Genomic DNA, 16671 nt, shown 5'->3' on the forward strand with positions numbered 1-16671 from the left:
ATCCATCCGTCTTTCAACCATACATCTTTCAATTATCAATCATCCAGCCATCCATCTTTCAACCATCCATCATCCAGCCATCCATCAATCCATCCATCTTTCAACCATCCAACCATCCATCTTTCAACCAACCATCCATCCATCTTTCAACCAACCATCCATCCATCTTTCAACCAACCATCATCCAACCAACCATCCATCATCCAACCAACCATCCATCTTTCTACCATCCATCCATCTTAAGTAAGTAAGTAAGTAAACTTTATTTCTATAGCGCTTTTCACAGACCAGGGTCACAAAGTGCTGCACAAGTGTAAAAGAAATAAATAAATTAAAAGCAACATACAAAACAATAAAACACAGTATTACGCTAAAAAGCAAGTTTAAAAAAGTGGGTCTTAAGTTGTTTCCTAAAAGTGTCTATACAATCCAGAGTTCGAATGGTGCAAGGTAGCTCATTCCAGAGGCGAGGCGCCACAGCTTTAAAAGATCTGTCTCCTCGAGTCTTAAAATGGGTCCGAGGAACCATCAACAAGTTCAGATTCGACGACCTGAGGCTCCTAGTCGAAACATAAGGCTGGATGAGGTTCTTAATATAGTCTGGCGCTTGTCCATGAAGGGCTCTAAAAGTCAGTACCAGGATTTTGTAGTGCATCCTGTAAAATACAGGCAGCCAGTGCAAGCTTTTGAGGATGGGTGTAATATGTTCCCTCCTGTGGGTGCAAGTGAGCAGGCGTGCAGCAGAGTTTTGTACTACCTGCAGACGCGCAAACTCCTTCTTATTAAGACATGTGAACAGACTGTTACAGTAATCCAATCTCGATGAGACAAAAGCATGAACAATCATCTCAAGCTCACCATAAGTCYCCATCTTACGAAGTTTAGAAATGTTCCGAATTTGGAAAAAACATCAACCATCCATCCATCCATCTTTCAACCATCCATCCATCTTTCAACCATCCATCATCCAACCAACCATCCATCATTCAACCAACCATCCATCCATCTTTCAACCATCCATCATCCAACCATCCATCATCCGACCAACCATCCATCCATCATCCAACCATCCATACATCCTTCAACCATCCATCATCCAGCCATCCATCAATCCATCCATCTTTCAACCATACATCTTTCAATTATCAATCATCCAGCCATCCATCTTTCAACCATCCATCATCCAGCCGTCCATCAATCCATCCATCTTTCAACCATACATCTTTCAATTATKAATCATCAATCCATCCATCTTTCAACCATCCATCATCTAACCATCCATCCATCAGCTTGCAGATAWCTCAGTGTCCAAGGACAATAAGTACGCAGGAATCAGACTTAGTTTAGATCAAATATAACTCTAAATAAATTAGTTCAGTTCTGTTAGGAAGGTAAGGATAGTGTTCCTTCTTGCTGTATAAGGATAACTACTGTATGTACCTTTAGAGACAGGAATTGTTTAAAGATGACAGTGGTCTACTTTTGGTCTTAGACTAGCCCTTAGCTCATCAATCTGGTCAGAATTAAACTTTGTTTCAAACTGAGTTTTTTTTTTTTTTTTTTGGCTGCAGCAGATGAACTATTTGTCCAAAGCCTTCCTGCAGAACCTCATTTCAGATAACCTGAATTATTTTTTCAGTGTGTGTTTGAAGAAGCTTTTTGTCCACGTGAGAAATGTTGGCATTTATTTCCAGCCCTGTGGTCGAATTGCTTCGCTGCCAAGCAGATACCCTCTGTTCTCTGAGGTCATGTTGCTAATCCTCCGTTAAATGGCACCAGAGTCAGGGTTACGCTCCTCCTTTTTTTTCAGCTTGATCAAGAATGAATTCCTACATGGATGTCACATGATCTTGGAAAGATTTTTTTTCCAGTGTAAAAAGTTTCAAACATGTCACCACTGATATTTATGACCCTAAATATTGTAGTTTTCGAGAATAAGTTGAAAAGAGTTGGGCACAAGTTGGGTCATTTTTCCTTAAACTTTACTTGTCAGAATATTTGCTCCAACTTTTAAAAACATGTCACAAAGTGGTGTACTGGAAAGTGCAAATACTGTCTTTGTGTCTGTTTCCTCTGCCTCAAACTGTAAGTCTTGTCGTGCGAACTTTGTGTCGGCTGGAACTCACAGCACTTCTAAGGCTCTGATTATGAGGTGGAATAACAACAGTGTTTGGCACAGCAGAGAAAAGGCATCATATCACCCAACTTTAGTTACAGTTTTAACTGATTACCCAGCTTTTGTGTACCCTGTCCAGGCATCACCTGGAGCTTTTCATTTAGTTCATCTGTGTTTGCTATTTCACTTAAAAAGTTACTTTTAAAAGTCAAAATGTGATTCATTTAATGTTGTTTTTTTTAAAAGCTGTAAACGTGCCTCGTTGGTTGTTTTACTTCTGCAGAGGTTTTAAGTGAAAGATACTGTATATTTATTCACATATAAACCCAGACACCCCGTAAAGCTGAAACTAGCTGTTTGCTGGCATCTGTTTTGTTATCGCTTCACAAACTACAGCTCACACCTCGTGTTTCTGGACTGAATGTCCTCTTCACGCTCTGCAGAGAAGCTGCCTGTTCTTTTTACGATCCTGCACATATCGTGTTGCTGCAAAAAATGTCTACTTTTCTAGAATGTAATGTCTCCTGCAGAGAGATGCCCCCAGCTGAGGGACACCACCTCACCCCCTACTTATTTTCTTATACCCCTAAAAAGCCTTACACACTAACACTTTGTGCTACACAACCCTGGAGGAGCTCAGTAAGGAGTAACCTGATAGTTCTGAGCAGCTTCCCAGACATAATGAGAGCCAGATAAGTTGGGGAATACACGCAAAATGACAAAGTGGTGATAAAGTTGTTTGTTCCTCTGAGCTCTTCCCGGCTCCTCTGTATCTGGGGATGCTGAGCATTAGCTCGTTGTTGGAGTAATGCAAAGTTGTGGATGCAGAGGGGTTGTAAAGTTTGAAGAAGGCTTCTGCGTGCACTCTGAATCTCAGTTAAAAGCCAAGGCTCTTTCCTCGAAATGATGCTTGGCAGGTTATGTGAGGGGGTTCTGGTGAAAGTGTTGCTGGTAGGAACAGTAGTGGGCTGGTTATCTGGAGAGTTGTCTGTAAAACAGAAGAAACAAGCTGAAAGTTTTAGTCTTGTTACTGTAACACTGGAGCAAACTTGTTGATATTAGGTTACCTTCACCCACCTTGCCACTCATTTTAAAACAATGTTGATAACTTTTTAAGTATCCTAAGTCAATAGAAATGGTTCAGCTCCAGCATGAGTAACGAGCTAAATTACACGTGTCAAATTCAAGGCCTGAGGTCCAAATGTGGTCCGTCACAGCCTTTTAAATCGTCCYCGAGAGCTTTAAACGTGTATAAATGTCTTAAAATAAGCTGCTTTAAAGCCAACATTGACCATAAACTACATCTCCCATAATGCATGTTGATTATTGTACCCACATAATGATGGCATCCCACCACTAAGTGGAGGTGCACAGGGTTCAAAAGAAGACAAAATTTGCCGTGAACAGTTTCCATTTCATTGCATTTTCTGTCGCTACTTTTGCTGCGGCACAGTTGTACTGGGAAGTGGGAATTTCCCACTAACAATTTGTAAGTTTAAACGGGAATGCCCCCTCCAGTGGGAATTCCTGTTGGGAAGTGGGAGAGTTAAGAATTCAAGACAGCAGCTACTCACCACAAGTCAACAGTGAGTAAAACACACTTACTTTTAATAGTATTTTTGTAGTATTTATTTCCCATTTAGTCAGTTGTACACAAAATGCTTTTCAGTGTTTATAAGAGGACGTGTTAAAACCCTGTTACTGTGCAGGAAATACCACATCTAAAAATTAGAAAATGAAATTTCTTTTGAGGTGGCACCAATCCACTCGGTCCACTCAGATTGTATTGATGAGCTAATAATTATTTCATCAGAACTATTGTGAATTTCCAGACGGAAGTGCCCCTATTTGCAGTGGAAGTGCTGCAGCTAGCTGCTGCCGCAGTTTTTAATGCTGACACCTCACAGTGTTGTAAATAACTGCATAATATCAAACTGATTGTGTTTTAAAGCCCTTTACATGACCTGAGATGATCTCTTTACCTGTCAGCACTGGACCAACATACTCAGGCCTTCAGGTCAGTAGTATTTGGCCACGCAGCGTCACAAGCAGCCAGGGTTAACATCTTTCTTCAGAACCGAGACACGCCCCCTGGAAAGGGCATCWTGGCAACAAGGGAAGTGACCTCACCTATCTGGGTGCCTCGGCTCTCATACAGCGAAGTCCTACAAGCTTAAATGTAAAAACATTAAGCGTCTGGTTGTATTTTTTAGTGAAAGGCTTGTATATAGGTCCTAGGAAACTGCTGTTCTTTCTAAATTCACAACTTAATCACAGTATTTTAATCTCAGTATTAGACAAAAAAGATTAGTGCACATAGATTATAAAAATATTTRAAACATGTGGATAAAAATATGCAAATGTGAAGTGCATTTAAGAATRAATAAAATGTRGAAACAAAGAAACTACCTAAAACTGGTAAGATACTTTTTCTTTATACCTCTTCCATAGAACCCTGCTTCAAATCGCTGCAATATATATATTTTTAAATCAGCGGTGTTCAAAAAAAGTAATAAAAAAGACAATCATTACTAAGGCTCATAGATACGTACATAATTTTGTTTATGCTAATTAAGCCTGAGAATCCTAGGCATTCTGCTCCAAATGTCTTCCCTGTGGGGCAGACAGGATGGTGGCATTTCATGCCGTTTGTTTTCCACGTGGAGTTTGCAAGTGTGTGTTTGTGTGTGTGCCATGTTTCAGTGTGTAAGTATTGTTATAAATTAGCATCTAATATGTGGTGCCATTTGCCCCCCCCTCCACTGTCATTAGAGACAATCTGTCATGTTATCCCCACACACAACAACACAAACACACACCCCTGCGGTCATACATACGCAGTCACACAAACAGCTGTCAGCAGCACTAACAGATGGGGCTCTGCTGGTGTGTTCAGCTGCCTGGGGAACAAACCCGGCWCACAAACAGCACTGGGTGGGTTAATATGTGGTAAATGATATAAATCATGAGTTATGTTACCTGGTGTTGTTGAGCTCATGCTCTTTGTGTRTGGTGAGGTGTGTGTTTTGGTGTGTTGGGGTTCCTACACAGTGTGTTCATTAAAACCAGAAAACTTCACYCCAGAGCTCATTCTAGTCTTTATTGCTTTTTTGCCCCTAAATCCACTTCTTCAGTCATCACGTGCTCTGTGCAGTTATTTTTTTTCGTAACTCTGGTTTGTAATGAGTCTCATCCTTCATCCTCCTCGTGTTCGAGCATATGGCTTCTTTTTATTGATGAGGAGCCCCAATTAAACCAACTTCCTCCTCAGACAGTTCTTGATCAGTGGAGCTGATAGCAACGCTTTTTGATGGATTTTGATTTATTTATTTTTTTATTTTTCTGTCTTGTTCTCACAGAGAGGCTCATCTGTCACAGCCGTCACTTCTCCAGCCTTTGTTATACTGTTAGAAACACGCGCTGCCTRTGGGAACATACATGCAAATACCTGCACGTGCTCAGCGCATGCTAACATGCTATATGCRTTTAAAAGAGCGGGAAAATCACCTGCCCTTGCAAATCTAGTTGTTGTAAATATAAATGCAAACACATTAGGATTGCCAAGGTTCAAAATGTTAGTTGAAGGAAATCAGTTGTTGGATTGTTTTGTTGCTGATAAAATGGACAATTTTCATGACAGTTGAGATGAATTTGAAACTTGGAAACTTGTTTAACATCTTTAGGATGTTTAATTTTAAAAAAAATCAACTGAAGGGAAGAAAAAACATCAAAAATAGTTGTTTTACCTCCAGGAATTTGTTTAAACAAKGTTTCAAAGGGATATATCAGTGATGTGTTCAGATTTTTCCATTTGGATAAAAGGGTTGGATTTTCATTGTCACATCTGTAATGTAGCTGAAAAAACAATATTTTCACACTTTCAAAATGCAGAATCAGACTTGCAGTTTGCAGRCAAGTTTTTTTAAGGACAGAGTTTAAATTCTCTGACTRGTAAAGACAAAGAGAAACACCCTCCTGACACGTTCTGACCCGCGCTCCCGTTTGTCCGTCTGCCTTTTTCCTCTCGGCACAAAGCTCAATGAATCACTTCAACGTGCCGGACGATCCAGCCAGATGATCAGTCCTCATTCTCCCATTGCATAATCTCTCAGGGAAGAATAAAGGATCCACAACAGATGTTTGATTTCCTACCCCGAYCGTGCATATGTGGCACACGTGGTGTCGGCAGGCGGACAGAAAGCAGAGAAAGATGTAGGAAGAGAGCAGAAACGAGAGCCCCAGCTGGTGGCCAATTATGGGGCGCCGGGAGTTAAAGTGAGAACAAAGGAGCTCGTCGCTGGCTTGGAAATGAAACGCTCTCCAGAGAGCGACACCATGAATCTTTGCACTTTTTGTCTGTTGGACAGAGAGGAGAAATTGTCTGAATGTGGGGGTTTTGGGTAGTTGAACACAGAGGCTGTGGATTCTACAGAGACAGATGAGAGCTCTTTATCTCGTTTTGTTGTRGTGGTCTCAAGATCCGTTACAACTGATGCTTCTAAAAGGCTTTTTTTTCTTTTATTTGAAGCCTGTGTCACCTCACACTCACAGACCAGTATTTTGTTCCGTTCATAAACAGATGAATGATGACGAAACAGAGTTTGGCCAAAAAACCAATGATGTGTTTGAACTCCACCCTGTGTGCTCAGCTGTGACAACATTCTTCTTGATTTGTTCTCTGAAGCATTCAGAGCTTTACATCAACCTGCTCTCTTCTCTCACAAAAATAAAAAAGGAAAAAAACTTGACAAACACTGGATTCCTGGCTGATCTCAGGCTGTGGAGTTGTTGACAACAGCTGACACTGGAGGAGGAGGATGGACTCTTCCCTCTCATCACAGTCCTCTGACTCTCAGAGGGACAAAGCTCATTTCATGCTTCACTCTTCTCYCCAGCAGCTCTGCCTCGGCAGATTACAGGAGATCCACCTCGTCTGTTGAAGTGTGGTCAGTGGATGAGAGTCTACAGGAGGCCAGGACCCTCCATCCTTCACCAGTTTCACCTGCCGCTTTACCTGCTACAGTTATCTGAAATTAAGAGAAGGCCTTTTATTGAAACGGGGCAGAAATTTCAACCACAGCCAGGTTTTAAATTCGAGACAAACCACTTCTCTTTTTGTTGGTTCCTGTTTTATCTTAATATTGGAACTAAACTATTTACCAACAATAAATTTCAATTCATTTTTTTTACTCAAACATATTTAAATTGTGGCTTTCAGTGATGATAGTTTAAACTCTACGCAAACACCGTCAACAAAACTGCTGCAATTCACACACCTATGTACAGTATTGATTTTATTTATAAACCTTAACACAAAAAGTAAGGAAATGTGTGTAACAATGCTTCTTGGCAATAAATCTTATACCAATAAAAAGTCCGTTAATTTCACTTGAATGCATTTGTGGGATGAGTAGTAGAGCTGAGTATGTGGGTTGCAGACATGAAAAAAAGCCAAATCTTCTCTACCAAACAACTTATTTTACTGCTGCTGACTTGTTTTGAGCTTCTGGTCCCTCCCCCAGGTACAAGATTTATTTCCAATGAAGCATTGTTACAACAAATAAATAATATGCTAAACACTAATTTTCTTACTTTTTGTGCTAAGTATACTTGTATCCAAAATAATCTGATAAAAATCCTCAAAGTTGATCAAGTTTAAATATGAAACTTCTGATTCTTGTAGAGTTTTAAGATGAAGAGAAGAAGATTAAGTGGTTGGAGGAAACGTGATGACAAATGTCCYGATCAGAGACCTCACCCCGTTCTCCACATCAACAATGACATCAGTAAAACGGCTGTTACAGATATTAATATGGATCAGTCCCAAGTGCAATTTAAAATTTTTAAACCATAAATAAAAACATACTCTCCATGCAATTAGCAAGTTGAATAGCTTTAACGGCTCTGATGTCTTGTTCTTTAGGACCAGATAAATTCAGATATTTCTCTTGACCTGAACAACTAAAGTTTTGCAGCAAGAAACAGCCACTCCGGCGGTTCTCTGCGACACACTGCGTCCCCACTCCGAGAGCCAGCTCTGTCAGGAGAGCAGAGCTGTAGGAAGACGTGATCAATGTCGTTTTAATGAGTTCTTGTTGAACTCCGTTCGGTAGTTCATGAGATATTTCGCCATCTTGGATCAATGTTGACTCCAAAAGTTATTCATTTATAGATCCAGAGGTTACTTTCTGAAAGTTTCATTATTAGTCGTGTCCTGTCTTATTTAACTGATTTAGTAGCTTTCAGTGAGTATGAGAGGGTCATCTATCTGTACTGTTGGACCTAAAGTCCAAAACCAAACGTTGGGGTAACAAAGCTGTTTTGATTTCACCCAGAAAGTGGAAACAACCTCCTCACAACTTGTGCTCTATCACTGACCTGAGACTTTTTCTTAATCTTAATTAAAACCATTTTATTCAGGCTGGCTTTTAATCCTTAGTGTCATTTTTGTATTYAATTATTGCTCTTTTTATCTTTTGTACCTTTTGGTTGTTGTAAAGGACTCGACAAATAAATGCTGATTGATTAAAATTCACACTTTGCTAACAGACACCAAATGATTTCCCTTTTGGGCGATAACACTTGAACAAATTAATTTTAATTTTTAATCTGAGAAGTTGTGTTTTGATCAGTCATCCGTTAAACGTGTTCTGTAAAACTTCCTGATGAAGAGACTGAGCAGGACAGACGGTTGCTGTTCACCACTTCCTGACTGTTGTGTGGTTTTTCATTAAATGTTTCTCCAGGACCACTCAAGAATTTGTCAGGTAGTGTTGTGTGTCAGCTGGGTTTCTGAGGTCCTGCTTTTCCACTTTACAACCTCAGAAGAAGCTGTGCTTAAGGCCATGACAGATTTAGACGTTATGTTTTTACACTCCAGGCTCGTTTTTATTTCTTGATCATTTACAGAAAARGAAGCAGAGATCAGTTTGTGAGTCACTGTGTTGAGTTTATGAATGCTGGGTTGTCACATCAGACTTCTGCTCCTGTCCTGTTGGGATCTAGTAGTCTTCATAAGCTGCGAGCCTCGAGCACACGTTGAGAATAAACCTTTAAGATGAGAAGAGCAAAGAGATTTCATCTGAGAAACAATCCCTGGTGCTTTAGCTTTCTTCGGCTTCTTTCAGCTCCATGTTTGAACTCACTCCGACCTGACGTGTGAAGTTCTCAGATTGTTGCTGAGTCTGTGATCCCAGATGAMATTATTCTGTTCATGTGGCAGAACCATGAGCGGTGCCAGCTGTTTGATCCTGATTTATTACTTCCTGTCCCCAGGCGAGGGAGTGGGGTCCGCCTGTTTCCTGGTCGGACAGTGCAGACTTCAGAAACTCTTGTGCTCCGATTGTGGGCGTCCCAACAAAATATCACTTGCACCTGAAAATATTCTGACAACTAAGTTTTAATTAGTCAGGTTTTTGATTGTTTTGGTCGTCTTAAATCAGGCAGGTCAGTCCCTGCTGTTTATTCTCTCCAGCAGGTGTTTATTTCTTACTTGGCTGAGCTTAAAACTTTGTATTAAGTTAAAACGATTTATGCAGCTTTGATATTTTGTTTAACATTTTCACAAATCTCCCTTCATGAGCTCCATGACATGAGAGCTCAGCTTTGATCCTGTTTTGTRAACACAACCGTGGCTTGAAGTTGTTTCCAAAGTTTCAGTATCTGTCCTTTTAGCATCCATCTGAACTCCAAGTGAGGATACTCTGATCGTGTAGACTAAGTCAGAAATCTGCGCCACATCCAGCTCTGCTGTTATTAAATCACAAAGAGTGCCTTTTTAAACATCTTTAACTTTAAGTGTGGGATTTGCAAGTTTTGCATGTCAAAGAGACATTTTGGTGGTTTTCTTTCTCAGAGCTGCAAAAAAATCTTACAATAAAGACAACCTAATCTTTTGTGTCTTGTGTGAATAAATGGTAAATGACAAGTCCAAGCACTCCAAAGTGCTTCACACTACATTCACACACTGATGGTGGTAAGCTACATCGTAGCCTCAGCTGTACTGAGGCACACTGATAGAGACAGGGCTGCCATGCACGGGCACCACCACCTGTAGAAAAGGTTGTTTACAGGAGAACTACCCTGACCCTAACACTGTCACCCCCACAATACAAAAAACTATTACAACAAAAAGTTAAGTGATTCAGAATTTTAAAAACTATAATAAATTGTTGACATTTATTAGTATTTTTAGATAAAACAAAAGATGTCCAAACTCTTGAAGGAGCTGAATTAAGATTCAGACTTGCATTTCACACTTTGTGCAGCCATTTAGTTTAAACAGAGGAACAGAGTCAGTGTGTCTTATCAATATGAGGCCATTCTGTCTGTATGAACAAAGCTGGTCACATTTTAATATCTGACGTTAAAGGTACCGCCTCCAGGGATATGACCAGGAAGTCAGTTGCACACATTAAGAGATTGAGTCATCATTATTCATAAGGTAGTCACTCTTTTAGATTCAGGCTGGGACAGACTGGGCTGCTAAGAGGGGTTGTTGTTGTTATAGTTCTGATAAGACCCAAGGCCTTTTTGACTCAKAGAGGTTTGCTGCTGTGGGCCTGATTGAAGTCGGATGAGAATAAAAACTTAACTGGTTTTCTGTTATTCTATTCAGACTTCCAATTTATTAATCATGATTGATTGATAAGAATCCCACTATGGAATAATAAACCGTAGTGTTGAATATGCTTGTTGGACACTTATTTCTGCCATTTAACTCAGGGATCTTTGTTTATTTAAATTTTTATTAAGCTTTGATAAAAGACAGATATTGTTTTTTTAGTTTTCATTTTTTAAACTGCTTTCCATATTTGTGCTGATCACCATATTTTAACGATACAATGATCAGTAATACATGTGCAAATTAGGGTTGGAAAAATTGTAACTCTTGCAATTAATCCTCAGAAAAACTGTCAACAATTAATATTTGCCACTTTGCAGTTACTGCAATGTGGTGATGTATTTTGTGTGCAACACACCATCACTATCAGGCGTGTATGTGAGCTCGGTGCTGGAAGCTAATACTGTTTGTGCTGTAAAACTTGGCTAAACTCGGGGAATCTGTCTGCTCGATACAGGATTTAAACCAACTCCAGGTCACTTCTTTATCAGCAATAATTGGTTTATTCCTTTCAAATTTCCATTGTTTCAACACTACACTGACTGAGACACAGACTGAACAGGTTCAAACAATTAATGCGTGCATGGTGTGCTATAACCTGCCATGGCACCAAATAATAACATGGTCAACCCAAATTCCCGATTCAGAAAACCCCAGAGCACCAGTTTACACGCCATTCATGTCATGTGATAGTCACGCCCACATCGGAGTCCAAGCTGCCTGCTCAGCTGTCACATCATTTTTCTTATTCACTCATGGCTCTTAGACTAACCCTACAAACATATTTAATCACCTGAAACACRAACATAAACTGAAGTACAAAGAACACCAGGAAATGCAGACCAGTGCCACGTCAGCTACATGCAAATGCAATGGTCCTCTAATAATTGTCAAGTTAAAAAAGCTAAATGCTACAATTAATGGTGATTTTTCTTTTTTTTTTTTTTAGTGCAGAACAACAACTTGCCTGAAACACACCTAAAATGTTTAATTTCTAGTGGATTTCAGAAGCGTTGTGTGGTTATAAAGTGTGCTTTTTAAAAAAAAATTATATTCCACAGATTTGCTCTGCTTTGATGTTAACTTCTGAAATGAACCATTTAAAATCAGCTCRGACTCAAACGCTCTGATCCGCAGCTCTTTGTGTTTTGGAGTGTTCGCTTTAGGCAGSTTGTTGCACAACCAGCACGTCATGAATTCCTCTGAGCTATAGCTTTTTTTTTTTTTTTATAGAATCACACAAGGTGTTGATGTGGCGGGGGCGTCGGCTCGAGAGCGTACCTGTCCCCTCTGTTCTATCGCTGCTTTCAAAGGAACCGAGTGGGAGTTTGTGAGGGAGGGCACCTCAGAAGTCAATTTCATACAGTCCCAAACAGTTAGCATTATGTAATGTATGTTMTGTAAGAGCTGGGAGAGGGATGTTGACTGTGTGTGTGTGTGTTCTAGGAGCTGTGGAGGAGTTGTTCTGGCTAATTGTAACTCTTCCTGCTCGTATCGTCTCCCACAACCTGATTGTGTCTAAAGGAGCTCGATCTGATAAAAAGAAGCCTCTGATTCACCGTCACTAATTCCTGAGCTGCATGATTCAGTCATAAATAAGAAGCAGTCTTGTTTACGTTCTAATTTGTTGTTTTTATGTATATTTTTTGGGGGGGGATTAGTGAGTTCAGAGCAAAATGAAACAGGAAAAAGTGGCACAGCTGAAAGAAAAAAACAAAAAAGCTGCTCCTCTTTGCATCCCTGCTGACAGCCAAAGCTGCTGGATTATTTTATTGATTAAGTGATTGATTTTTCCTCTCACACGTTAATGGATTGTTCACCTGCAAATGAGCTTTGAAACCAGAGTGATTTTTTTTTGTTTCTTTTCCGCTCACTGGTTTCTGTGAAAGGAGAGGATGGGGGGAAGGGAGGATTGATGTCTTTGTGACAAAACATCTGACCTGGATTTTACTGGAACAGGAAGCATCACAGCTTGTAAAACGGATTTTTATATATTTAAATATATATCTTTTGGATTTTATTTCCTCTATGAAGGTGTGTCTAAGCTTTTCATCTTCTCTGGCTCATCGCAATCAAATTTATGCAAATAATAAATGTGAGAAACGGCAGATCAAAGTGATTAGACATGGGTAAAATGTTTTTAATAATTTACTGAACAGGCAAAGTCTTTAAATTATGCATGAGGGGTGAGTTTGTAGTTAAATAGTTAAAGTTCAGATTTTCTGGAGTGAGGTTCTGTGGAAACATTAGGAACAATTAATATCTTACCTGTTGTAGGTGGTTTGGAGAAATAGTTGAACTAACATAAGGTGAGGCCTGGACCAAATTGCTGTCATATAAAAACAAAGTTATCTAAAAAAATGTTTAATTAAAAAAAAACCTTTGTATTGCCAATAATTCAACACTTACTGTTTTTATGGTCGGGCAGTGTATTTTTGATAATTTGAAATGACTTGCCGACTTATTAAACTTTTGTTTTGCTTAAGTGACTCACATGTTATATATTTGATTTAATCATTAACATCATGTAGATTTTTTTATTCCATTGTTAACTTCGACATATTCACTGTTTGCATAAGTTGTCTAAAATGTTTTATTGTGAAAGGACTTTTAGGCTAGTCGAAGTCTTGATAATTTGAGCTACAACAGGTAAGAAATTAATTACTCTTTTTTTTTTTTACAGAATAATATTTTGGCCCAACTTGTCTGTCTCTGCTAGCAGTTTTCTTCTCAGCTCTACCTGTACACTCATTATAGGAATGAATTAAAACTTGGTGGGAAACGTTATTTGCTGAGAAGAAGTGCATATTGTTGGTGTTATGGTCCTTTCCTTCCACAACACACGTCTGATGTGTTTATTACATGGTGAAAACTCTTATTGAAAACTTTTGCTTCTGTGTTTGTAGGTTTATGGCAGTTTATTTCAAATGTCTTTGGGCGTTTATTGTTTCGCCTTGCGGTGTTTTTCATAACGATGTGAAACGCTGATGAAGCTGGCAAAACCTTTCCACATAAAATGTGGATGTTTTAGGAGATTGAAAGTCTGGAATTAAGACGCGATGGCATCTTTAACAAAGTTGAGAACTCACGTTTGAGGCATAAAGGTTTTGTGTTTTTCTTTGCTCCCTGCAGGGGATCTTTGCCAAATGCCCTTCCTGACACAACAAGACATCCCAAAATCTAAAAGAATTGTGTCTTATTGAAATACTTTCTCCTCTGAACCATTGTTTTGTCCTGTATTCCTCGGTTGTGTTCTCTTCTCACGCCATGATGCTTTTTCCTCGTAGTCCCACTATCTTTCCCCACGCTCCGTTCGTGTGATCTTCCAGGTGGCTGCGTCCAGTCAGCAGTGGCGAGCACACTTAAGATAAATAATTCAGGAGGTCAGCAGCATCGTCGGTCCTTTGAGGCTGCGCTTTCCTCATCCCTGGAAGTGGGTCACACCAGTCAGACGTAACAACACACCCTTGTCAGAGCCGAGATTACGATTTCTGCATGGTGCGGTTTTCATCTGCATGACAGGGGTTATATCAGGTTATATCAGGTCCTGTGTAGGTAACAGGAGTAAAGTTTCATTTCCAACATTTATCTCAGAATTACAGCTTATCTGTTTTAGTCCGATGAGGCTGCTGTGTGATGTGACTCAGAGCTACGTGTTTTTATTTGTTTCACCTGCTTTTATTAAATCAGGAAGTTCTGATTTAAGGCAGGTAAAGCAGCATTCTGCATCTTAAAGGGAAAATACTGTAAAGCAGAGGAGAAAGGAGTGTTCAATCCAGACTAAAAGATTTACGTTTGTCTGTTTTGTGAAAAGATTTTGTGTTAAAAACACAAAAAATACATCTTTCTCATATCAGAATCTTTTTGTTTTTCCAACAATTTTGTTAAACATTCAAGGAATCGGTGAGAGGAGACACAAGAGCTGCCAAGTCATATGCTAATAGAAATTACACATTTAGTTTAACATCTGTACACAAACTATAGTTTACAGAAATTTGCGGATGATGTGGGTATTATCAGAATATGAAACGTGAAATTATACAATATGTTAACTTGTGTTTTGTTCTTAAATTTCACTTTCTTCWGGTGGTTTTGTGTAGTGTTTACCAGTGATGAGAGGATGAGTCATAAATAAAAGGAAAAATTGTTTATTTGTGATTATTCTACCTGAGAGGTTCTGTTTTTTTTTTTTTTTTTATCATTTTCAGGTGTTTTTGTGCCAAAAAAAGCTCTGAGCGCAAAAATCTCTTTTCTCTGCTTAGTAGAGATTTCATTGCAAAGGCTGTGGCTTAGATTTTCATGGTCTGRCAGGTTAAATAAATATAAAACATCAGTGTTATCCCTCTGTGTGAGCAGGAATGTAGGCCTAAATAATAAAAACTGTCACAGCAATTRATATGAACTATAGACTTTAGAATAAACGAATGAAAAGTGGCATGTTAGCAGGTCTGACAGGATTTAAATGAGGTAAATTGCGTATGTTGAAAAGCGTGGATATTTCTCCTGTTTGAACAGGAAGTGACCTCGTTTGGACTGAATTACATCTTCTTTATTTACTCTTACATCATTCTTTAATTCCTTCACGTCTTTGTCCTTCATTTGTTTTTGTTTTTTTCTTGTTTTTGCTTAAAGCAAAATTAACATCTCAGCCTTAGAGTGGTTCAGACTCAACCTATGAAAGCTCATCTGTAGATAGATTTACCTGTAAGCAGATTAGCTCAGTGTATTCATATTCTTAGATGTGTTTGATCTCCTATCCTCTGCTCTGTCAGAATCAAGAACTGACTCCAACCACACCCAACAACACAAAACAGACTTCCACACTAATGAAAGCTTCTCTTTCCCTTTCCTCCTTTAACTTTTTGTTTTAATGTGCCTAATAAGTGATGGAGCGGTTCATCACAGCGAGATGCTCCCAGTGGCTCAGATGAAAGAGGAGAAGGAATAATCCGTAAAGCACCCTAAGGCTATGATTTCCCACCCTGCCAAACCCCCCTCCCCCCGCCTCTGCATTCCCATTTAGCTGCTCCTGTACCCTGAAGGACCCTCCCTTGAAAGCKCCCCCTGTTTCCCCTTCCTCCACTTTAAGCTCCAGTGAAGGCAGAGAGAAAGATCAAAGAGGTGGACTGGGTCATCCAGTAAACATCCTTATAGAGACTCACCATGCTTATATGACTTTACCCTGATTGAATTACCTGCTCACAGCTCGGTTTCCGTCTGTCAGCCAATCCCCGGCCTCGGTGACACGATCAACATTCAGCACTTGGTCATTTTTCACGAGTAACTCAAAGAGCCTGAGGCGTCTTCCCTTTGCTTTTCCAGTTCATCATTTTAGTTTTATTTATTTATTTATTTATTTATTTTTTCATTTCCAAGTCCTGAGTGATCACCTTTGTTCCTCGGTGGTTTCTTCAGGGGTTAGCAAAAGAAACATCACAGAGCTGAGGTCAGGACTATTATGTGCTCATACATGTGTAGTTACATTAGGGGTGACAAGGAAAACCCCATATGAACAGACGGTGTTTTTTTATCTTTTTTTCTTTTTTCTTTTCTTTTTTTTGCCATGGTAACGATATGCAGGTTGTGCTAAACATCAATCTGTGTTACAGTTGTGTTATTGTGTTAATATGTTTTTAAATGTGGGAGAAAAGGGGAAGGTCAGGGTTCACAAAAACTGTATAAATCAGGTTTGTGCCACGTTGTCACCGAATGCGTTTTGAGCAGCAAAAATGCAGAGACACCCCCGTCTGTTGCGCCTCTAACCTTCAAGTGAGGTTTAAAAAAAAACACTTAGAGCGAGGTAGTGACAGAAACATAACTCGCCAACACCTGAAGAGGTGGGCCCGTGTAGAGATGACTGACAGCTTCAGGGACCACCCAGCCACGGGTTTCTTGAGCCAAAGAAATAGCTGGACTCCTTTCAGATTTAAAC

At 39.5% G+C, this 16671-nt stretch overlaps 1 protein-coding gene across 4 annotated transcripts in view; it reads left to right on the top strand.

The window, feature by feature from the left end:
• abr (ABR activator of RhoGEF and GTPase) overlaps positions 1-16671 on the top strand; it is a 131531-nt gene that overhangs the window by 99132 nt on the left and 15728 nt on the right. The gene's annotated exons all lie outside the window — the stretch shown is intronic.

This window comes from Austrofundulus limnaeus, unplaced genomic scaffold (assembly GCF_001266775.1).
Source record: "Austrofundulus limnaeus strain Quisiro unplaced genomic scaffold, Austrofundulus_limnaeus-1.0 Scaffold145, whole genome shotgun sequence".
NCBI classification, from domain to species: domain Eukaryota; kingdom Metazoa; phylum Chordata; class Actinopteri; order Cyprinodontiformes; family Rivulidae; genus Austrofundulus; species Austrofundulus limnaeus.